Source organism: Zootermopsis nevadensis, unplaced genomic scaffold (genome assembly GCF_977971745.1).
Source record: "Zootermopsis nevadensis isolate Lab colony 2312 unplaced genomic scaffold, Znev_1.0 Znev_ptg000001l, whole genome shotgun sequence".
Lineage (NCBI taxonomy): Eukaryota > Metazoa > Arthropoda > Insecta > Blattodea > Termopsidae > Zootermopsis > Zootermopsis nevadensis.
The window spans coordinates 8,254,752-8,279,909 of record NW_028259133.1 but is presented as its reverse complement, the minus strand read 5'-3'; the positions used below and the strand labels follow the sequence as shown (position 1 = coordinate 8,279,909).

The 25,158-nt window shown below is 35.4% G+C and overlaps 1 long non-coding RNA gene across 3 annotated transcripts; it reads left to right on the top strand.

Annotated features, from left to right (window-relative positions):
- Nucleotides 1-24,893, top strand: LOC110830617 (uncharacterized). Of its 3 annotated transcripts, XR_002543303.2 has the most exons (6): nt 1-199; nt 2,150-2,321; nt 9,958-15,928; nt 17,388-17,433; nt 21,149-21,498; nt 23,472-24,893. It is a non-coding gene; the product is annotated as an uncharacterized LOC110830617 (long non-coding RNA). The 3 variants fall into 3 exon arrangements; XR_002543302.2 differs by lacking the exon at nt 23,472-24,893 and having other exon boundaries at nt 21,149-22,690; XR_015533568.1 differs by lacking the exon at nt 23,472-24,893 and having other exon boundaries at nt 2,150-2,325; nt 21,149-22,690.
- The last annotated feature ends 265 nt before the right edge of the window (nt 24,894-25,158 follow it).

Below are 25,158 nucleotides of genomic sequence, written 5' to 3'. Positions count from 1 at the left end.
GTGTGCCGATATATCAGCGTGCCTTTCTTCGGCTGCCAGCTGCGAAAGCAAAATGTGAGGCTGATCGGCGACACTTGGACAGTGGCAGAGACGAGTGGCTGGGTGGAAGACGTGAATCGGTCGGTATTTGCCATTGGACACTTGGTATCCCGGTCATTCATCTCAGAGTTGTGAAGGCCGATCTTCGGCAGTCGAAAAGGTACTGGCAGGATAATCAATACTGCAACCAGAGTACAGGCAAATACAAAAGTTAAAAGCTGCCTCCTGTTATGTTCTGTATCTTGATCCAAATTTTATTCTCAGCGCCCTGTTCTAAATATCTTCCTCTGCCTATACGTTCTTTCCGAAGGGGTTAGTGATCCAGTTTCAGATGGACAAAATAAACTAAAAATTATAGTCTCTGTTAGTCCGACCTTAATAAGTTACAAGATCAGGATAGCAATCCTTGAGTTCTTAAATCTAAGTAAGTGGTCACTATTTTAACAAAATTGTATCGTGCTGAGGTCAGACAACAAAATTAAATGAATATAAAACAAATGTGTTACTGTATAACACATAGAGGCATGTTGTTGTTGTTGTGATTATCATCAAAATCATCTTCATTATACCTTAGTATTATGGTGCGACTGTTTTGGGCATTTAATATTCCATTTCCGTACGACCTGACTTGTTTCCCAGGATTCACCACTAATGAGCAGGTTCATAAATGTATCAGAGATAAGCCTATTTCAAAGACTGTGCCTGAACTTTGTCATTCTATAGCTTTTACATAATTGAATTGGTCCATCTAGATTGGAGCCGCAGAAAAGTATAATTATTTAATTCGGTTCTCTGTAGTAGTCCTCTCCAAATTGCATGTCTGAAGGCCACGGAAGAACTTCACAATCCTTTCCCTGGGGCAATGAGTCGGCAGTACAGCTTTGCGCTGTCACTCGCATCCGCCCCTGTTTGTGTTGCAACGATGTAAGATTTTACAGTGACCTTGAAACATGCAATATGGTGATGGCTATATAACACAGAATTCATCAAAATTCTCTGTCAGAAAAAAAGGTAATTTCCTTAATTACGACATGAAACCAACGATATATTTTACATTTATTACTCAGAAAAATTAATTGATATAATTACTGGAATTCATAAAGGTAAGTGGTCTGTTTACATGTCACACTTTTCAAGTTAATCAGGCAATTAGAGAATGTTAAAGGTATATCTGTTTAAGTTTATGTAGGCTCTTTTTATATCAGGGAACTTTAATTAATCACACAGTTCCGTGTGCAAATTCTTTCCTGCTTTCTGAATACATTTTCTTTCTTTAAGCATATTTTAGCGACTGGGAGTTGTGACTGTGTTGAGTAGCCTACTGAGTCGTGAAACGACAAGATTAGTAAAGATTTTTTATATTATGTAAGGTGGTGATGTTGATGGTAGTAGTATAGTAGTAGTGGTACGCACCCTACAAAGTTCTATCTTCGCCAGCAAGCATACAGAGCATTGATTTTTCATTGCGAACTGAAGAAAAAGTATTGGGACTTGATCACAATCGATCTACACTCATTAAAAATGCAAGATATGAAGCTAGTCTTGATGCGACGTTAGTCCTACCCGTCTTACTGCTTTATTTGAGGACCAAATAGGCGTAATCGTATTTTCTTATTCTCAAACACACGTCCCATTTCCTTCGAGTTTCGTGTGTATATCGCGCCATAATCTGCGAAGTGGTGTCTCGATTCCGTATCTACTCTCATTTCCAAATGTCTCGATGTGTAAGAAGACCTTAGGCATCAATATTCAACGCTCGGACGCTCATTAGATGTACTCATGCTAACAGCGTTCTGGAAAACAACACTAACAGTAGATGTACTCTGGTACGTTTAGTTAACCAGAACCGAATGTTAATGTGATGTTCCCTCTTCGAAGTCAAGGTTATCGAGCAGAGCTCTGATCCCACACCAAGCATCAGGTAAAGGCCATTTACGAAAATTTGAAACAAGAGCTTAACCTGCAGCAGGAGACTCGGGAGTCGTTAAGTGACAAAGGATGAGTGGAACGAAGCTGCTTGGTTAGCAGAAGAGAAAAGTTCCTGCAGACGATGGCCCGTTGCCCGGGCACAGAATTTCCTCTCGATCCCATTTCTCTTGTGTTATTGCAGTTTCCCCGGGAACTCCAGGACCAGGTTGGCGTCTCCAGCCCAGGATGAGAAGTAGGAAGGGGAGAGAAGGTCTACTTAGATCCGGGTGCCTGCTTCTGGAATGGGCTCATTAACTCCGACTGCTACTGCGCCTCACGTTTCTGGTTCCGGAGAATTACAAAACGTACAGTCTGTAGGTAAAACAACGGCGTCGGTTTCCATGACAATTATCCTGCTTTATCCCACGTTAATTATTCGGTTATCACAAATAAGTACGCTGTTTCTTATCTCCCAAAAATATTTAAATATTTTCTTTTTGTCAAGATAGTAACCATTTTACTTGTTGGTATATATGTATGTACGTGTGTATTTGTATGTATATATTCTGCAGTTATTTACAGTTTCACATGCACGATCGACTGAATAGCCACACATGAAACTTGTTGAAAACTGCAGAAGTTACCATCCTGTTTTAAAGTAATTGTATTTGCTGATTAGATAATTCTCATCTGACTCCTGAAGAACACAAGGTTTTAGAATGTAAAAAAACTCCCATCATATAGGATTTGAAGTTCTCCCGACAGTGAATACTATGTCTTGTCTCAGGTCAGGTAGGCCCATAAATATAGCATCAAACGGACTGAAAACACTCTACAACATAGTTAACTATAATGTCGTCATTGAAACCCATTCAAACAATGAAACTCTTCATTTGTAGCCCACTTTCCCTTCATAACAAAAAATAATTAGGTTTGTCAATTACAATGCTTTATCTATCAATCACTGTGTTACGCTTTTTAGCTTCTGAAGGGCTTAACCGATTTTCGTAAAACATTTATAACTATTATTACTTTAACAACCATGCAAATGAAGTACTTCTTAATTTCCTGCAATCAATAATAACAAGATGTAAAACGAGCGAATTAACATAGGACTCCAAAAGGATGCATATCAATAGATCGTCAAAAAATATACAACTCTTGTTCAGGTATTTCTTTGTGGTGTGTAAGATAACAACATGGCAACAGTGTAAACATTTATTTAGCTTTCAGTTTAACAAAAGCAACTAACAAACTACTGGAAACAGTTTATGTAGCTTGCACACAGATTATGCATTAAATGTTCTTTATAAGTTAACAAGTGAAACCATCGTGACGGTACGCAACTAGAAGTTTATATCAGACCAATTTAATATGTACTAAATCTGTCAGTAGGTCGAATAAATTATTTTAAATTGTAATCTATAATAAACATGAGGTCCGAGTCGAACACGACGGTATGGCCATCTGGGTACAATCCCACAATACTGCCTCATCCGCTATTCTGAACTTCACTAATAGATTATAAAATTAAATTGCACAAAAGATATATATAAATTTTTCTCTTTAAGATTCCCTACCGTTTCCATGTGACGATATTTCTGCACTGATGGTGTTTTGTATTACTTTGATCGTTTGACGGGTGCTCCGCGCTGAAAGTTCCTTAAAGAGCATTTCCTTGAAGCGCAATCATCAGACTCTGACAATAGTTCCGCAACTAAGATAGCGGCAAACAACAATAACGTAACGGTTTACCATTGCGAAGTATTTCTGTGAAGTTTTTGCGATGTAAAATATCTCGCTGCGTCGATATTGGGATCGCAGACAGCCTTGTCGGCGTGTACAAAACGGCTCATCGTAATCTGAAAGACACTCTCATGCCGCATGCCGCATGCTGACCGTAGAAGACGCTATGTGCAGATGAGAGGAAGGTGTGTTGATATCCTACACGATAACCCATCAACGACACACGTCTTATTCCGTCTGCAATAGAACGACTCTATCAAAGTGTGCCACGGTGTTTGTGCATGAGAGTCAGTTGTACTTTTTCCATGTACAGCTAGTACAAGGGTTGCAGCCAGGGGATAAACATCTCCGTCAGCAGTTCTAACGATAAGCGCAACACAAGATTTTGGACACCCTTCAATTTCTGTGTCACGTGCCGTGGGCTGACAAGGCAATATTTGCAAGTGGTGCACAAGACCTGCACACTTGCATGTACGGGCAACAAAGTATCCTCATGCTACTCTTTACTTGTCATTTCAGCACAGATTTAGTGTCAACGTTTCGGCCAGAATTGTAAATGACCACGTAGTAGTCGGACGGTGTTCCTCCACATTGTGCAAAAAAAAAAAAAAGCCTTGACATATTTCCGAGCAGACGTTTTTCTGGTCTCTACGTTCCCCGATGTGCCACCTCCCATATTATTATTTGTTTGGATGCTTGAAGGAAAATATTTATATAATGGAAGTTCCGGATCAAGACGATTTAATTAATCACATTGAGTTGGCTAATGCAAAAATAGAACCTAAACAACTGGTTTCTGTTAGGGACTCAGTCGATGACGCTGTACTTAGGCGGAGAGAAAAGGCTTAATATGTGATAATATGCATTGCATTCAGTGCTCCAACAAGTCCCCACCACACGAACAAAGAAGTACTGAAATGAATTTACTTGAGCGACAAGTGGCTTTTCAAGGACTCTGCTAGATGGAGTTTATCAAAAGTTCTTCTTATCACAAATGTTGCTTCAAGATATTTATAAATTAAGCTATAAATATAACACATACTGAAAATGTCGCAATGAAACAGCAAATTGAACAAATTACGGACAACTTTCTGTGTTATTTAAGAAAAATAAAGTTCTTAAACAGATGATCCGTTAATTAATATCATTAGTCTATATTTTGGAAAACATTTAGGCATATATTTGTGCGTGGTTTCATATGTACACATGCATACGTAGTCAATTTTTGTTATTCTCAAGTAACGTCTTAAAAGGCCTTCTTAATTATAATAATGAATCCAAGCAGTAAGACTTTGTTGCACTTGTCGACTCTCCGCTGTCTATGAATTCTTTACTTCTTATTGTTTTGAGCTTGCACTAAATGTAAAGTACATATTATATTAAGCAAACTACTTTCTGGACATTATCCATCGTCCCAGAATGAAATCTATCTCCGTCTTCGGGTAAAACCCATTCTGTTGGGCTAAATCGATAGAGGTAGACCTTATCTCCAATCTCCGAAACGTCGTGTTTTATTAAATCTGAGACGATGGATAATGTCCAAAAAGTAGTTTGCTTCAACAACGTACCATCTCCACAAACCATCAGAATTAAGATAAATATTTATAATTGTTTTTCTCAATAGGTAATAATACTAAGTTAATTTAAATCAGTGTATGTTAACATTTGAATCAGAACAATATTTAAATACAAAAATACAATTAACATTGAGTATATAAATGTTATCAGGTTGTAATTGTTTTCTATAATTTCAAGTACCTTAAATATTTTGCAATCAAAGAACATTTTATAATAGTAAATACAGTTTTATAAAGTATGAAACTTCCTGACGTATACATTAAATACGTTATTTTCTTAGTTCGTGAAACTTATTTCATAATTGTAAATATATAAAAGATACGGGGGTTTAATTCACGAACAAGACACCCTATCCTGTCTGCTAGGTACTCCACTTCATTTAGTGTATTAAAATTAAGACTGTTCCCAACAGCTGCTAAAGCCAATATATTTTAACTTTGTTATAAGGAGTGGGATAGAGAGATTGTGAAGTGTTTATACGCTACAGTATGGTTCCAAAAATAACTCTCAACTGAAGCAACGTCCAAAAATCTAAGGCAAGGCCTTGCAGAACAAAGCAAAATCTATTTCACTACTGAAGCTGTATATTATCTAACATGGCTACAATTTGTTTCTAAATTAAGATTCGTGGTTACTAACCTGAAAACAACAATATCTCAGTAAGGTTTACTCAGTTTAAAAGTCCGGAAGTATTCAAGTCGCTGAAAGACGAGGTTCAAAGTTGTAGTGTGTTAATAACAGTAGCACTACTGCAAGATAAGACGAAAAAGCATTTGAATTCATCAAACGTTTATTAAACGACAGTAATTCAATTAATTCTTGGAATAAACATTCAACGACTAAAGATATTTTCTAACTTATAAAATTCGAATTAACTGTTATTTTTTCAGGAAAGGTTCTATCAGGAGAATCGTTCAGTACTCAAAGTTTCAGTCTTTCAATGAAATAAAAGCCCAGCCAGAGAAAGGAAACAAAACAAAACAAAACGAGGTGTTTAATGTGGTACTAGTATAAAGTACAAAACTTCATCATAGGCCTTAATAGTGATACTTTTGTGTAATTAAAAGTGTACGAAAGTTTTTCTCCCTTTCATTAGAAAAGCAAAATATTGCTTGCTTATAAGGTCACACGATACTAAATATCAGTTATGACGTTTAGTACACGAATATTTTGTAACACAAGCCAGTTTTTAAAATGTTGCTAAACTTTTATTTGAGCTTCCTATAATGTAAAATTTACTGGACCAATATAAACCAAATTCATCCTACACCTTTAAATTAATATAATACTTGTATTTTACGAGTGACAAATTTTCATTCTAGAAATAGACCCCAGTATCTATACTGCAATTGCTTCTTTACTAGGAATTCATGGTGCACTGGAATAAGATCAGTGTTCGCATCAAAGCAAGACTCTCATTGTATTATGTACGGAGGAAAAACACCTTCAGAGAATCACAATTTTGAATCGAGAGTAAGTTAACTGAATATACATATTTAGCTTTTTCGTGGTTTTTGTCGTGCCTTAACATTTTGATTGAAAAACCGAAGTGAAGAGACCTCTTGGCAGACATTTGGGTAGGTGGGAGAATATTATTAGAATGGATCTTAGGGAAATCGTATTTGGGGCTGTGGGTTGAATTATCTGGCTCAGGATGAGGGACCGATGCCTTTGTGGACACGACACGGCAATGAACCTTCGGGCTCAATAAAATGCTGGGAATTTCCAGACCAGTTGAAAGGACTATTAGCTTATCAAGACGGAATCCGATCCAGTTAATAGGTGTTTAGTTAATTAGTGATTTTCCACAGTCACTCCAAGTGGAGATAGTATCTTGAAGCCGATTACAACTGCCTCCTTCAAAATCACTACCTATTGAAAATTCATTATGACGTTTTATTTGAAATAGCCATTCATAAGGCAACAGCTCTAGCGCGCTCCGTTATAAGTCAGATCTTCATGTAATGTACTCGTTTTTGTTGTCCGATTTGAATCAAGACTGGAACGTTTCAACAAACAGTATTTAAAATTGAATATAACATTTTATGAATTTTTTTTGGTGGTTCTTAAATTGTTTATGCGAACACAAGCATCAAGACAGTATCAGACAGATAGACAGACAGACAGACAGACGAAGCTAATAGCCGCGTTTCTGTAACTTTTTTTAAGTTGCACTAATTAAAATAATACAATAATGCTATTTTCTCGTATTTTTGAAAATTTAAAAAATTTAAAACACTAACAATTAATTGTCTCAGATACCGGAATTCACGGCAGCCTGTTTTCTAAAATTCAGGCGTTGCTCTCAGGTCCTAAACACGACTATTTTAGGTTTGGAAAAATTCTTAAATATACAGTGTAATTCATGACATTGCTGACCTGAATTAACAATTTCTGATAGGCGTACATAGGCCTTGCACAACACAAATTATTTTCTTGCGTGTGATATCTAGTCTTCGTTATTAGGACATAAGCTTATTTGCATTGTCCGTCCAAGAACATGGTCCTCTAGTGTGTATGACAGTTAATGGAACAACACATTTTGTTCTTCTTCTGGAAACTCTCTAGAGGGCGCTGTAACGAGCATTGATTTTATGAAAAGATCGAGAAAGTCTATAAGAAACAATTAGCTTCTATACGTATCATAAATAATTGAGCATTCAATTTTGGCGCGCAGTTATTTCTGAACTTACGGTTTGGACTTGTCTTGAATACATACATTTCAGTAAAATTATCTCTTTGAAAGTTAACTAAAACAAGGTGTTCAAATTAAAATTATTATTATTATTATTATTAAAAATCATAACTGGATCTGGTATACGCTGTTACCAACATTTCTTATTATTTGAAGGGAGAAAAATTAAATTCTGAGTACAACGGTAAAGTAGAAGATAATAGCATAAGTGTACCTCCTTAAATAATGAACACTCTGTGATTTACCATGCAGGTCTGTGTCGACAGACTCTTATCGATTTCATTTCTAAGTTTAGAATTTTCCGAATTAAAGCATTTATATTTCCACCAGACATATAATTATCCCTATAATCAGATAACTGAGTCAAAAAATGAAGTACAACATAAAATCTATCTCTGGACTCATATTTATAAGATAGGCAAATTTGTGCCTTCGTTCGTATGTTAGACAGTGAATAAACTTTAGCGTTCCCTGTTCATGCCACAAAATAAAAAATTCTCTGAAGATTCTAATCACAATATAAATCGTCTCGAAAGGGCATTAATCAGATTGTATGCCAATATATATGAAAAGAAAAAATGGGGAATTATGGAAGATCTTTTGTTCTGTAATTTTCTTCAAAACGAATACAGTTTAGTTAATCAGTGGTATATAAGATTATGAGAGTAGTCAGAAACTTGCCGGAGATTGAGATGTTACCTGGAGTATTCAAAATGCGCAGTATTGAAAAACGGGCAGATTTAAGGACGACATGAGAAGGAAAGAAAGTGAAGTAATCTTCTCAAGAAAAGAAACTTTTCCCATTTGGATGCAGGTGGTGAAGCGAAGGCGTCACGTGCAAACTTTATAAAAAGTCCCGTCTTTCTTTATAAATTTTTCTTTCTCTTTCGGAAGAGATGAAGAATTTGTTCTCTTTCCCTTTTCTGGAACCTTCCAAACTTGCCATTCATGAAAATATCATGTTCGCTGAGACTGATTGCCCTCACTGCCGGTGTACCAGCCCGTATTATGTCATGAGTTTTGATGACAAGGGGACTAAGTTGAAATAGAGTGTAGCCTGTATGTCCTCATGGTATTACTGTGTTTCTTGCAAACTAGAAGCTCCATAATTTTATATGCTAAGATATCAAGGCCAAGGAAATAACGGCATTCGTTCAAGCACGTGTTACGAATTAACGGCCACGGTGTTTTACGTTAATTGTTACGTAAGTAGCTTTAATATTAATTAAATATATCAATTAATTTGTCATATTGTAAAAGGTTAATTTTATTATATTGGCCAACGGCCAATGTAACTGTATTTCAGGCCGAAACGCGTCTAATTTTACAGTTGTTTTCAAATCTAATAAAACCCAACTTGCGCAAAATTTGATGATGCATAATCTTTGTTTACGTTCGAACCTCACTGGATGACGTGATATAAAATCTGTTGGCCGTGCTAGGCCGGCTAACACTTTTATAAATGAAGAAAAGAAAGTCTTTCGCCTTACTTTTGTCGTTCACTTGTACTCCATTCAGTGGAACACGGAACACTTTCTAAAGCCTACTAGGGTTTTACTCATTTATTTCAGGCACAGTTTGACAATTCTTCTTAGTTGCTTTAATGAAACTGGCTTAAATTCTGTTTCCTACGTTGAAAAAATTGAATGTTATACTTACATTGATAGTAACATCTTGAATCTTCGGTGACTTACAAATAAGATAAGAAATGTCGACGTTAGTTCAATGATTTGAGCTGATAGTGTGCATGTATGTCAACACCTACGGCTCAATTTTAAAGACATTCCATATTAAACCACCGGATGCCATTCTAAAATCGTCAGTTTAATTTGTTGTCATCTACAATATCAACACGAAATGTGAAATTTGACCGACACTAGAACCATTTAAGAAACGATGCAGACTTGTGGTAACAGCATTTGGAAAAACATGTAATTTTTATTAAGAAGTTTTTTTTTAAAAATTAACGTTCTCTATTTTATAAATTACAGGACAGCAAAGCTTCTGTGAAATATCCGGCAGTGTATCAGCTTCGTTGGTGTCTCCAGGTCATGGATTAGCATGCAAAAGAAGAGAAGAGGCTAACGGAATGGTGACGCCACACACGAGGAAAGTTGAAATGTTTTTTTTTTTTGTACGGAGTGAGGTTGGCAGATCGCTTATACTGCGAAGAGGCTTTCCCTTATCTTTGATACTGAAACCCTCTTACATCCTTCATCAACCCAAACACAGCTTATACTTTACTAACTTCTTTTTCCTCCCCATTCCACTACATCATTATCATCGTCTTCCTTGATGGAACACAGAATCCATCTCTACGTGAAACTCCGAGGCTGATAAAAGTAGGGACTTCAGATGTTCTTTTCTTTGTCACAATTTCAATACTCACTCTATTGCTGTAGCTCTATGTCATGTATCGTATGCGCTACCAGTATTTTGCTGTGGTTCATTTTTCATCAATTTCTAATCCCTTTCCTCCATTCTGTGTCCTCCTACTTAAGCAAAAGTAAATTTTGTGTTGGCTGACAAACCGCTCTTGATACAAGTTTTGAATATTAAAGCAAGGTCAATTAGAATAGCGCAGTTAAGTTACTTATAGTAATGCCTAGAAAGTTGTTACCATATATTTCATTGGTCTTGCACATTAAATAATTAATAAATTAAAGAATATAGCCTCCTACTTGCAGACATTTCATAATAAATATATAATATATAGGATAGGCAAACAGGTGTATGTAACATAAAAGAGTTTAGTTGGGAATTAATATAATTTATAGTATTATAAACTATTCTGGTAAGACATTTTTGTTTATAAACTTAATTCATGTGTTATTACAAGAAGTTACAAGTCTGAAGTACCGCATTCTTGAACCATCTGTTGTCGTTTAGTAAATTGTCACAAGAATCCGAAAATTTATGGGTTATAAACTTGAAAGAGGCCTGTGGGATAGCACAAAGCGGAAACTTTTCCGAAACTATAGTGGAACTTCAGAAGTGATACAGGTAATGCTACTTAACTAAAGAATCTAAAGCTAAAGTTGAGATGTTAAAATTAACAAACTTCGAAATGTTAATATGATTCTATACGTGAAATATCTTCGAACCCAAGATTAAATATATGTACGTAAATCCGATAATTTTGAGTTAGCCGCGAAATAAATTCGTTATACACTTACAGACACGGTGTACATTCACAAATATCCGATTTACACGTATCGAATGACGAAACTTTCAAACCAAGACAAATTTATCTAGGAATCTAATGCAGTGTAGTACAGTTCTATCAGAAAATGACAACAATTTGCTTTATCCTCGCTTACTGACATTTAATCATTCTGAGGTCTATGATTATTGGAAAAGACTACATACAGTCTACAAATACGTAAACCTTAAAGTACTGAAAATAAAAGCACGAACGAAAAATGCCGGACAGACAAATAATATAATATTCATGTGTATATTTATGTGTGTATATGGATGTCTATGTTGCAGGGGCAAGCGGTCGGGCATGCAAGAGACCGTCACTTGCTGCTTTTCTATATTTATGCTCCCTATACGATACGCAGTAACAGTCCGCTATCAGAGGTTGTTCTTTAAAGTTCTCTTGGCAGATCAATAAATATCGAAAATGAAACTAGGAACACAGAGAGAATGAAGGAAAAGGAAAACAGGAATGAAAAAGAAAATTCTGGAAATCACAATTTGTGCATGACTGTGTACGAACAGGACGTTAGAGCAGATGTTTAGAGTGGTTTACAATGTCATTTATGTATGGAAACAGCTTTTTCTAAAGAACGTGACTAATATGTACGCTGAAAACTGACAAGTAGGCCTACGTGTTGGCAGAATTAATGAAACTCTCTCGGAACACAATATAACTAGTGAAGGCAGTTGAAGTAAGTTGCTAGTGACCGTGTTACGCTGCTTTCGATCCCTCTCGGGCACAACTGAATCGGTCATTTGCGCCTTCGAGAAAATACTATAAATGCTGAAAATTACTATTTATTTTACACATGAATAATTTTTCTCTAAGAATAACTTACAAGTATTTAAATTTCTGAAAAAGTTACAGTTCAGTTTTTCATCCAGAGTTTTAATTTAGTTATTTTTAAAATTGTTTTTTTACCCACAAGTCCGACACAATATTAAAAGATTTGAGGTTTTCACAGCGGTGAGTATGAAGATTTCTGTCTTCTAGGTTGTTACGCTTAGTAGTATGGTCGATGTTAACCAACGTTTCAGAGGTCATACTGCCTCCGTTATCAGGGCGATGAATGACGGATGACGGAGGCAGTATGACCTCTGAAACGTTGGTAAACATCTACCAGACTACACAGCAGAAATCTTCAACGATAAAGGTACGTTTCATGCCTCATATGGTTATCTGTCTTTTGTCACTGCTGAGGTGACATGCTGAAGTTGCTCTGAGTTTGAATGATTTCTTCATGGCCAAAACCTTAAGCAAATTTAGTATCAAAATAACATGAAAACACAATTCTATTTTTTTTGACGGGAAACTAATAAGAATTATGGCTGCCGACACGCAATTTATTCCAGTTAATTGTCATGGTAGCAATAGGTCAGATCTCTCAGGAAGTGAACTTGTGATTCTGCAAATTACCGATTCCATTATTTGACTACGAGGTATGACTTTGGTACAGCGCGGAGTATGTATATATATATATATATATATATATTTATATACCCTATGACTGTTCCTTGATTGTCTCTGAAGACGTTCCAGCCACTGATCATAATTTCGTGCTCCTTCAGTTTTCAAAATGTCCTTCCTTATTTGAATTTCGTCCACTCTTCGTTAATTTTCTTTCTTTCGTTCTTTATATTTCTCCCAAGTAAAGGTTAGCTACGTAGTTCTCAGAATCGCATAGTCTCGCCTGTAGAACAACCTAATTTAAATAATGAGCAGACCCTAAACTCCAACTATTCAGTGATTAATTTGAAAGAAAATCTACCTCTAAAGTTTGCGCTGATAATGTTTATATTGTTTAAGAAACGCAATGATTGGAATATACAAAGCCGTCGGTCAACCTGCCAAGGAATTGAATAATAATATGCTAAAATATACGCAGATCCTCTAACATCAACATTTCACATCCTCCATGGCACAGCATACTGAAATCAATGCAAAGAAATGATTTACATTTGTTTCCACTTGCGTCCAATAACTTACGGTGATAAACTGTTTACATAAATGTTTAGCACAAATAGCACGTTTATAACCAGGGCCGATTTAAGGGGTATCGAACAGTGTATTTGCCCAGGGGCCTCCAAAAACCCAAATATTTTTTTGCGGAAAAATGCGTCCAGACAATTATCGCCAGAAACCGATCACGTGGTACTTATATATATTTAATTATAGTTTATTTAACATAATTGCAATTTAACCTAATTTATTGTCACTGATTGGGAGCCTCCATATTTTGAGTGTCTCGGGGTCCCCCACAACAGAAAATCTGGCATAGTTAATAACCTTGTATGCCCGTGGTAGGCTGTGGTACTCTGTTTTATCTCTTTTAGTATGTAATGACTGTAGGTAGTACAGAGATGTATATCGGATTAATTTATCCCCACACCTGTTTGATAGTAGGTATGTTTCATCCACCTTCATAACGAGTGTAATATAAATCTAAATAATATATGTTCCGTGTAAAACCAGACCCGTTATCGAGATGTGTTAAAAATTGCGGAAAATATAATGCAAGATATTCAAATATTTATGAAAACTGCTTTAAGCTACGAGGCTAACTGCGAAAGCAGAAAATTTTAAGAACAAAATTATCCTTTAAGGGCTTTGGTTTATTAGATTTCTGACAAACTATTTAGAAATTTATTTCCAAGGTGTTAAAGTCAGATAGCGCATGTCTTAACCTGGTATGTCATCTACTACAGGTAATGGTCATTTGATTCTTGCTCACTGCTAATTTTCATACCAATGTCCTCTTCAGATGAGGCTTAATGTCAATCTTAATACAATAACCAGTATTAAGAGTAACTGTATACGTGCCTGTAATTTACCGAAGCTTAAATTCTGATTCATGTTGTATTATGTATTCAATACAATAAGTAAGCAAGAACAACTATTAATTACCTAATTATTGCGAAATTCCAGCGATGTAGACAGGTAGCGTTTGTGAAAGAATACAACCGATATTTTTTCCATGACACGAACAATGAATTAGATTTATTAATTGTAAGCGATTCTCCGTCTAATTGTACTGATTCCGATCTTGAATATTCTAGAATTTAATTTATACTCAGTCGTCGTGCTGTTGGCTATCGCTCGATTGTTTTGGAAAGAGAACTGCACCAGAACAAGATTCCTAAGAGTTATCCTATATATTCTACAGTTTAATGGACAACTACTATAACTCCGATTCAAGCCAGTCACAAATGTCACAATTTAAGTACGATGCAACTACACAGTCGGCTTTAGCATAATATTCTTTTCTAAGATATATCTTGCTGCTGTAGAAATGTTGACATGTTTTTTTGTCCTAGACGGAGACATCTTAATGCATATTTACGTTCATCCATGTGGCAGTATGTAAATTGGCTTTATATTTGTCCTTATTATCAGCTACGACTCTAGATCGCTCTCCGACTTAATAATGACTTACATTTCCGGCTTAATATGTGGTCTCAAAATTAAAACGGACTGATTTTATAAAATGAAGATATTACCACTAAAATGCATTTTATTGCAGAATTTGGTGTTTTGTTTCTGGTTCATACTGGAAGACAGAATTCTCACTTTCTTGCTTTCGAAGTAGGCTCGAAAGTTGCATCATATGCGACATGTTCTTTTCGGTCTAATTATTTTTTTACCATCATTTTTATAATTTGCTTCATAGAACAGAGAAATCTAGTGCTCCAATTCTGTGTTCACAGGAGTCCATAACTGAACCTTTAAGTACAAAATTTTACATTCTGTATTTCAAAATTCATTCTAATATCAGGTCCTCCCATTTAGACCTTGGTCTTCCAAGTGGTCCATTACCTTCAGTCTCAACTGAAACAATTTCTGTGTCGTGTCCTGTTACAGTAGCATGCATCCACAGTTATCACTACTATTAATTCGGACACTGACACCGTTATCGGCGTGTATCTGTAGAAGCCTAAATAATGTTTTCTGGTCGGTCTTACAACTGTACATTTAAACCCTTGTATGTCACACAATAGAATGCTTGCAGCTAATTTGGAGAAAAACATTAAAAATTGTGATAATTTAAAGTGTATTAGAGGAGCATAAAATAAAAATACTGAACTGAATGTTAGCAAGGATTCCCCAATATTAATTTCTATGTGGATGAAATTTTGAGTTGCTACTGTAGTTTAACTTTTCTTAACTTTACCACCATTCTGAACAGGAAATGTATTAGACTAATATTTACCTATGCAGCAGGAACCATAATACATTTATTGCACATTTTTTAATTTGACTGATATTTCTCTGCAATAAAAGTAATATTTTTCTAGCCAGGTTTTGACAAACAAAACACTGAATCAGTGAAATACACTCTACAACCACAAATCACACTGAATCTTAAGCAAGTTTTGGCACAGAACTTCCGAATTAAGCAGTGACGTGTTCCAAATCATCAGAGCTGCCAGTTGCTGCTAGTCCGTAATTTAATTGAAAGTCATTTATTTATTGCGTGAAACATTAAATACTGAATTTATACTTCTATTAACAGGAATTAAACACGCATATACGAATCTTAAACCACTTGTTTTACATTCTCGCAGGTCTTCAGGGATAAGGATGAATTTACAGCAACACCGAATGAAGACTCTTTTTGTTTTGACAACAGCATCGCGTGGTAATTGTGCTACACGGGTCACGTCCCATGACAAGTACCGTGGCTAACAGTTTACACGCCAAAGAAACCCCCCAGTTACCCGCATGATGGAAGTTAGAAGACGCCAATGTCAGAAAATAAGGTAACAGATAATGAAGATTAAATTAGTCGACAAACTAAACTGCTGAAAAAGATAAATCTGTAGGCCTTTAGAAAGGCGAAATAATCACATCTTCGGCCTAAGGTTGAAGAATGATATTCTAATAACTGCAGAAGTTGTCAAAAAACGTTTGAAGCGAAAGACGGAAGACTAAAACGTTTTTAAGTAATATGACAGTGATTTCCAAGACTAACTAAGCGACTGTCGGCTCCTCACGAAGGGTTTTCCTCCATGAAGTAATGAGGAGTTAGAGGATAAAATGAAAATAAGGATTAGCCGATTAAAATGAAGCTAAACACTGTTGTTCTTTCACTACTCAGGCATTTCCGGGTGTATTTCAAGAGAATTATTTATTATTAGCATCAACATTTCCGTTATAGTCCTAACAACAAACTGCACTCCATTTTTATGCACTGCTGGTATTCTGATACCTTTTTGAAGAACGTTCTTTCCTGTCTATTCTAAAATGCTAATAGCCTATTATGAAAATTGCGTTAAGACTTACAGGAAGGAAACTAACATTTTTTGACGTTCGGAGAGTCCAAATGTCTAAACACTTGACTACTGGCTTTTGTATTACAAAGATCAGACTAAATAAAACGAATAGTAATTAATATTAGCATATATATACATATATGTGAGAAATTTTAATTTCATTTCTTAATTCGGGAGATTCGAAATGATTTATTCTAAACATGTGAAGAGAAGAAATGATTAAAGTACGATTTTCATACGAATATCTTCAGTAATTTGTATTACTTAGGTAAGTGCAAATAGCCTTAGTGCTTATAAAAGTTCTATTTTATTCCGTTCTTATCTTTCCCAAATCACAAGGTATTTACTCTTAAGCTACGCCCCGTCAATGCACCTTCGTTTCCGCAGGATTCCTTCATTTGTACACCGTTCTCAATGCCTGTTGTCTGTGCTTTCTCTTATACAAGTATCAGACGCGTAATGGAAAGGAAAGACACACAGAAAAGCTGTAACTAGGGGAGAAAAGTAATAGAAACAAACCAAATTAAGTAGTTAAACAGAACCACAGGGGATAAGCGGCAAGGGAAAGAAAACTCATCTACGAATGGTTTCCAAACAAAAAAGAAAACCAAGCGTGTCAGCGACAATTTTCCTTAAGACACGACATCCGGTTTCACGCCGATGGAATAAATTTGACGTCCTAATACCTCTATAAACAGGCATAAGCCTGCATTGAAGTTAACACAATATTTAAAAATGAATTTCCTATATCACGCAAAACGCAACGGATCCCCATTACAAAGATGAATTCGTTAGTGTTGTTTGGGACATTATCGCTGTGAATTCTCAGAATCGTACGAAAACCATACGGTCACTCTGTGGGCTACAGAATTCTAAATAGGTTCGTTTATCCCAAATACTGCGCTAAAAGCAGTGACTAACAAATTGCATTGTTTCATCGTTTCAGGCCTATTGGTGCAGTGTACTACAGCAGCAAACCATAACATATAGAGGTATTTATACAATACGTAAAAATACTTTTTTCCAGATTTTTCTCATAAGTTTTAATGTGATATACTCGCAAGCCTGTATTGAAAGAAGCATTAGAAATCAATTTTTATGTAATAAACTTATCAGTGACGACATGTTACCACAATTCGAGTCGTCTTCACGAAATACAAAGATAATCACTCTCTACTGCTGGTTATCAGTTAAAACACTGAAATAAATTATGCGCTTTCTTTAATTAAGCTTGTAGATAGGTAGGTGAGTTGAAATGGGTTAGAAGTAGAAACCTACTGTACATAATAACCAATAATGATTCTTAAATGCTTACACACTAACTTCGAAGACATTAACTGAAAGTTTCAGTTTAAGTGTTAATAGTTTGATGTAGGACAAATACTTGTAACTTGTAAATTATAGGATAGTCTGTTATGTTGATGTACTTACTGTTGATGCACAGTATTATATTATAAGCAGAAAGTCGCTGTTATTAGGATCAGAAATAATAAGATTTAATACGTATTAAAATATCAAAAGCACGAAGCAAATCTCCCTGTTTAATGTGACTTAAAATACCACAGGGTGTGTGTGTGTGATTAACAGGTGCATGTTAGTGAAAATAATATAGTCTTCCAAAAAAACAATCCTTTCAAACCGAAATCCTTTACCTATAATCAATTTCTTGCAAATAGTACGCCTATTAAATAAGCACGAAAGTTGAACAAATATGAATTTGTCTGAACAGAAACTTGTTAGATCAATCGTCAGAAACAGCAATATGACTTCTACTATAAGACTTCACTTCAAGGAACACTGACAACATTAAAAATGGCTATAATTTCTAATAAAGCAGAGATCGAATATGATACATATTTGCCCTACAACCTACCACTTATTTTCTTCCAGTAAAACCAGCTGCGTAAAATACCGTTAATACAGATAAGCAATATGTTATGTGGGGACGAAAACATAACAGAACATAACAGTTTGAAGCAAGTTTTATGTGGAACTTCACTACTTGCCCATCACATATGAAATACAGAATACACATTTTACTTTTGCTTGGTAAGAGGACAAAATGTTGATGCACATTTCAACGCCTCGTTGCTCATGAAATGTCAACACCCAATTCCGATGGCTGTGTTTAAAAATTTTAAGGAGACCTTCTGAAAGGGTACGATGTGAAGACAAAGTGTTACGTGGTACATTTTGTAAACAAGCAATATGAAAACACAAGGAAAACAGTTTTTCATAAAATTGAAATGAGTAAACTTATATAACGCTTGGCTATAATTTCTTTTGGCAGTTTTCGGAATGCTTTTACTGAGCAGCACCTACCATACATTCTAGCATTTCAGAGACCATTATTGCAATGACGTTCAATGGATAAATACTGGAAAAGTGCATAAATCAAACCGCTCTTTTCCTTTATCTATTGCTAACTTGCCTAACATAAACAAGCAGCACAACTGTACGTGTGATTACATACAGTTGCAAAGTTTGTATGCTAGAAAGACAAGTTTGAAATAATATATCGAATATGCTAATGTTAAGACTTACAAAAATTCTAAGGAACAAAAACTATCATGTTTGTAAAAAATATCCACTTCCCATAATAGTAATTGTATTTTGACCGTCACCACTATTAGACCTATTGAAATGGGGAAGTAACAGAAATTTAAAAATGGCAGTTTTCTGGATTGTTGCGCCGTGTAGTCTAGAAATTTATTTGTTTATTTATTTATAGTTTTTAACGAAGAATTTTCAGTAACTCAGACTCTATAGAGTCGAATGTAGCCCAGCAGAAGTTTACCGGCGTTTCAGAGGTCCTTGCTGCCTGATAAATTACTTCCCTGATGATAGAGGCAGCAATCACCGTTGAAACGTCTGTAAACTTCTACCAGATTAAACTACGTTTCAACCCAGAAGACAGCCATCTTCAAACCCACCGCCATGAGAACCTCTAATCTAACTTAAAAGCAATCTGTCCATATAAATGATGTACAACAACTCTAGAAACGACGTATATATAAAGTAATCGTTAAGCAGTGAACAATATCCAAACATATTACCGGCATAAATTTACTCTAAAATAGCGGTCGTGGAACGAAAACACTATTTTCGCAAACCCTAAACAAATTTAGGAATTGCCTTTATTGGACTCACAAAATTAACGAGAATCTGCTAAATCTTTTTTATCTAAAACCAATGAAATTCTAGTTAAAACTACTGTAACATATGCCGGCATCCACAAAGACAGTGTACTTTTAAATAGTATATTTTTTTAAAGAAATTTGTTCTATAAATACGTCATGGATGAGCATTTTGTGTGCGGCAAGCTGGCGAAGTCTGCTTACCAGCTATTTGTAACAAAGCAGGAAGTGCTTACGATATTGTGCCTGCGTTCTAATAAACAATGTTTAACAGCAGTCTCTGTGAACAGATTTTATTAAACTTCAAATTGGATTTCACAAAATTCTTTTTAACCAAATCTCTATTAATTTAAAAAGAAATTAAATTTGGAAACGACCTCATTAAATAATAATCTGAAACAAAATATCTGAATCTAAAATAATTCTATAACCTATTATTCGCTGAGACAAACATGTTTTTAAGGACTATAATGGGCTCCTCTCCTTATGATAAAATGCTTTATGCCCCTGTAGAGCTGAGAGGAATATAAAATTTGCGTGATAAAAGAGGCAACTTGATTACTCTTCGCAAAGGAAAATTTGTGCACGATTTCATAAGTCTGTCCGTATAACTTTAGGATATATCACATGTACGAATTATTTATTTTTATCCAAATTACTATGGACCCCACACTATTTCAAGATGCATGATTTCTCTGTAAGTGAAGATTAAAACACAGATAGACGATAAAATTACTAACGATCCATTTATAAGATTTGCTCTGCTGTCATATAAGTACGCACGCAACAAACACGCATATCTAGGCGTATATACATACATACATACGTACATACCTAAATTTTATTCACTCGTTACAATCTTAATTCCTACGTAAGATGTTTCATTTCTATAAACTGTCAATAAAACACTAGCATAAAACCAATTTGCTAAAGGATTATGCAGAAAGAAAATAGGAATAATTTAATTATCATCAATCAATGACATCAAAATATTGTAAAATGTAGCTCAATATTCGCGTGTAAATAATAGGTAACAATATTGGTAGTTAGTAGTAATGGATATCTCTTCATAGCCTTTTATTTTAAGTCAATGTACTATTTTATACTATTATGCAATTTATTATAATAAATTAGATTATGTGCCTCTTGTGATGTCCTAGAAATTTCCGAATTTTTAATATTATTATTATTAGGCCTACAATCACAGTAAAGTGATAGGACTGTTACAATTTTACGCGTAATAAAGAATAAATTCTGGAAACGTTAAATCTGAAAATATTGTGAAAAGGCTAGACCTGTGACTGATAATAATCTCGTTCATTATTATCAGAATATTTATTGTGGCCTTTAGGGTTATAGGACCATATAGAGGAGGTACTTAGTGACGGAGGCGATAAATTTATCCCAAATTACCCACAACAGTACATCGTGTTAAAAGACACAAGACTAAGATCCGTGGGAACCTGTAATCTCATTTCATTATAGAAAGTGTATAGTTATTTATATCATAGACCTATCTTACTTTTGATTATATTATGCAGAATATGCTTAATTTTCTTATTAATTCCAGAAACCAAATAAATGCCGGCTGCTCCTACTTACCGGCTAGCAGCTCACATCATCTGCGGGAGCGACTCCTCGTCCACCGAAGAATCGACGTACTGAGATCACGGCACCAACTGCCGCCATTTCGGCCTGTGTCGTAATATCAGCCCTAATAGACAACATTGTTGTTGGAGTCCTTTTTTATGGTCATCTGGATTCGAATGGCTAATACGAACACAAGCAATAGCACATTAATTTCCAGTTTCTGAATCTGACAGTTTCAATAAATACCTTATGTAAAATTCGCTGAAAATAATCGCATATTAAAAATATTCGCATGGAATTAACCCATACAACGGATTCTCAGCAATTCAGGTACTTTCAGAACAAATACGCTTTGATTTTTAAGGAAAATGTCCTAGAAGTTACAACAATTCTGTATGCCAGATTGTGAAGTTACGTCTTATAAGAAATGATGAATTTATTGTTGTATAAAGCAAAAAAACTGTAGGGTACAGGATGCGCAAAAACGTCCCCAACTCTTCTAATTTGACAGTTTTAATTTACAGCCTACCACTAAATATTTTATATGTCTCTTAACAAGCGTAAATTTGGAAAATATTCCCCAATTAGTTTTCATGATTGTGGTCTTCCAAGTTGTCACGTCGGGTAGTGTAGGTCGTTATCATCTTATCAAAATGGTTCTGAAGCTGTCGCCTAGCGCTTGTTTAAAAATGTTCAAAGTTAAATTTTCCCTTGCACTAACCCATTGGATTCTTTCTAAAACACGTGTCTGGGATAAATGCTATAACAATAATGACATCAATCTTAGGAGTCCTCAACTCTGTAGGTTATAGTCTAAGCTGTTAAGGCACCAGTAAATAAACCATACATAAAAGTTAACATATCTGAGTTTAATCAACCTGTCATGAGATAATATCTGTGTTGTAGTTCTACATAACACAGCGTTCATTCGACACTCTCCGTGCTTGTAATAAATCACCTTGGTTGCGCTTTGGATAATTTTAAGGTCTGCATTATTGAAAATTACTACGTGCAGTCTACAAATGCGAAATTCGAAAATAAACATAGGCCTGTAGGAGAAATACTTCAAAGTTTGCAATTTAGTTTCTTATCAGATTATCCGATACTTCAGAGAAGCCTATTCAAAGTCGGCAGTGGCCTATGTTTTCCGCCCGTTTTACTGCGATTGGCCTCTTGAGTACTTTGAAAAGCAACAGGCTTACTGCACATGACAACAGTAACGGGCTCTTGAATAACATCACACAGCGACCTACCTTAATATACGACTGTATGTGTAGATACTGAAACGACTAATGCAATTAGTCGCGAAATAAAAATGTTTCAAGGTCTAAGTCATCATCTTTAAGCAACAAATAAACTTCACGGTAATCTGGTCACACAGCACAACTTTTATGTTCCATTCAGTAGACAAATTTGTGTTCTTGTTCATATTTAGGCCTATAATTATGGAGTTATTCTATGTAACACTGTGTGATTCACAGAGCTTACAGGACCTATCACTTGTTTAAATCGTTCAAATGTATTCAGTGCTTGCTATTTCTGACCAGCTGATGGAAACAATGGAAGTAGCAAATGGTGGGATGTAACATCACTGTTACAATAAATTCATATTGTATTCAACTTCTTTTGTCAGGATTACGTTTGGAAAAAGGCAGTGTACAATGTGCAAAGGGTTATGCAATGTACTTCTCTGTCATTAAAGGGTTTAGTTATCCTTTTCATATTAAGAGAGAATAAATTATACACACTCTCATCCAGTTCCAGTCAAGAGTAGAATAACATAGCAAAAATATTTCATATATTTTTTTGTTTATCATAAACTTCAAGTATTCATCAATTATTCATCTATTCTCCTCTTTTCTTCCGTCCTGTTCGTCTGGTATTGCTAGGGGACCATTAACGTACAAAGCTGTTTGTATCCACGGCAGTTTGTTCGCTAGACAAACGCGTGCAGCATTAACCACCAAGACATAAGCCTATAGCTGGTATTTACTGGGAACTAATAATAACAACAATATGCCTAGGTCTTGCAATGAATCAGCCTTCCCGTTAAGAAATGTATTCAACTTCCTTACTTTAATTTTTTATTCTTCATTAACACTTGTTTCCATATTTTTAATCTTTGCGAAGCATTCGTATTGTTGAAAATCTATTATCATAAATTAATCTCTTGGTATATAACACATTAATTTGTATGTATTCGGTAAATTACATCCCTGATTTTACAGTAATTTCATGATAACTTGCAAATAAACTTTACGTTTTAACGGCAAAATGTCTTTTCTCCTGCCATTCTATTATAGCATTATCGGAATAAATATTAAATACACTGCCCGAAGAATAAGACTTAAATTAGAAGAATGTAATTTTGACAACTCCACACGAACCCTGACGCACGAGTTCAAGGTAACTGGAATGTCTCTAATCCAATGGCCGGACCAACTGTCCCTCGATTGAAGCACAACAGAAGATGCACAAATGTGACAGCCTTCTATCACGGAAATATCTTCTATTGAGAACATCGTGAAGATCAAATGGGAGAACAAGGAGGACTATAAGGTATTCATCATCGTTGTTTCATGACCTCCTCGAGTCACATATAGAAAGAGATAACCCATACAGATCTTTTGGTACGCAAGGTTGAACGGAGCAGTACTACATGTTATTGAAGTCACGCACTTTTGCGGAATGCCAAGTATTAAATTATCGCCAACATGGGAGGTCTCCGGTAGACTAGCTGTAACGGCCATCTACTGTTGCAATAATTCGTTGTCCAGAACTGATATAATAGGCCAAAGACACCTAGGCATTGAAGACAATTTTCTTATTGAAATAGGTCTACGTACACGTTCATAATGACCTGTGTTCTAATTATGTCACCGCTTTAAAACTAACTTCAACTCCGTGGAACAAAGTCTGAGGATAAAAGTCGATGGAACCAGAAAATTCATTACCGTACTCATAAAAGCCACATTAATCCAATGCACTATGCACCACCGTATTCCCTTAAGATACATTTTAATATTATCCTCCCAAACGCGCTTGATCTTCTATGTGGCGTGTTTCCTTCAGGACATTTAAACAAAACATTGAGTAATTTTTTATCTTCCTCGTCCGTGCTACATGCTCTGACCAGCTTTTTAACTCTAAAACACCCTTTTCTCTTGATACGAAATTCCAAATATTACACTCATACAAAAGAATAGGTTTGCCTAGCATATTATATTCTTTCCATTTTGAAACAGCAAATTGTAAGACAAAATATTCTGAACTCCACGGCAGCAAGCATACCGCTAGAATTTAATTTCTTCGTCCTTTAAACCCTTCCTCTCTTCAGTTATTTAGAAATATCATTCGGAAAATTCCTAATTACGAAATCAATTTTAAATTTCTCGCATGGAAACCACCTGAGTTTTTGAGCCTCCAGTCCTGAAAAGCGTATACTGTTATGCCAATGTTCACGTAATTAAGAATTTGGATTCTGCAAAACGTTAAAAATTGTACTTTCCGTTCCGTAAATCTTCGGACAGTTTGCATACTACAGAGTGGGTGGGAAGTAAGTAGGCATTGAGAAATGGTTATAACCTCTATATTTCCAATGCAAAGCGATTATTTAATGCCTACTTACTTCCCACCCATCCTGTAGAATAAGCATGGAAAAATGGTCTTCAAAAAAGTTATAAAAATATGAATAATGTATAAGAAATAGAGTGGAGATCAATAAAAGGGAGAGAACGGATTTTTATGTGCTGATTATTTTTAATTTTTGTGAAAGACACCGGAAAACGAACCAAACATTAGACTTTCCTTTAATTTTGTGACAAGTTATGAATAAGTCCAAGAGGTATATCTTACTGTGCGTTTACTTCTTCACCATCACACATCTTAATTAATAGGCCTATATCATACCACTATAACGAAAGGAAAACACTGACTGACCTCTTGATAAATGTTAGACCCCTGGGATGATAAACTTATCATAGTGAAGAC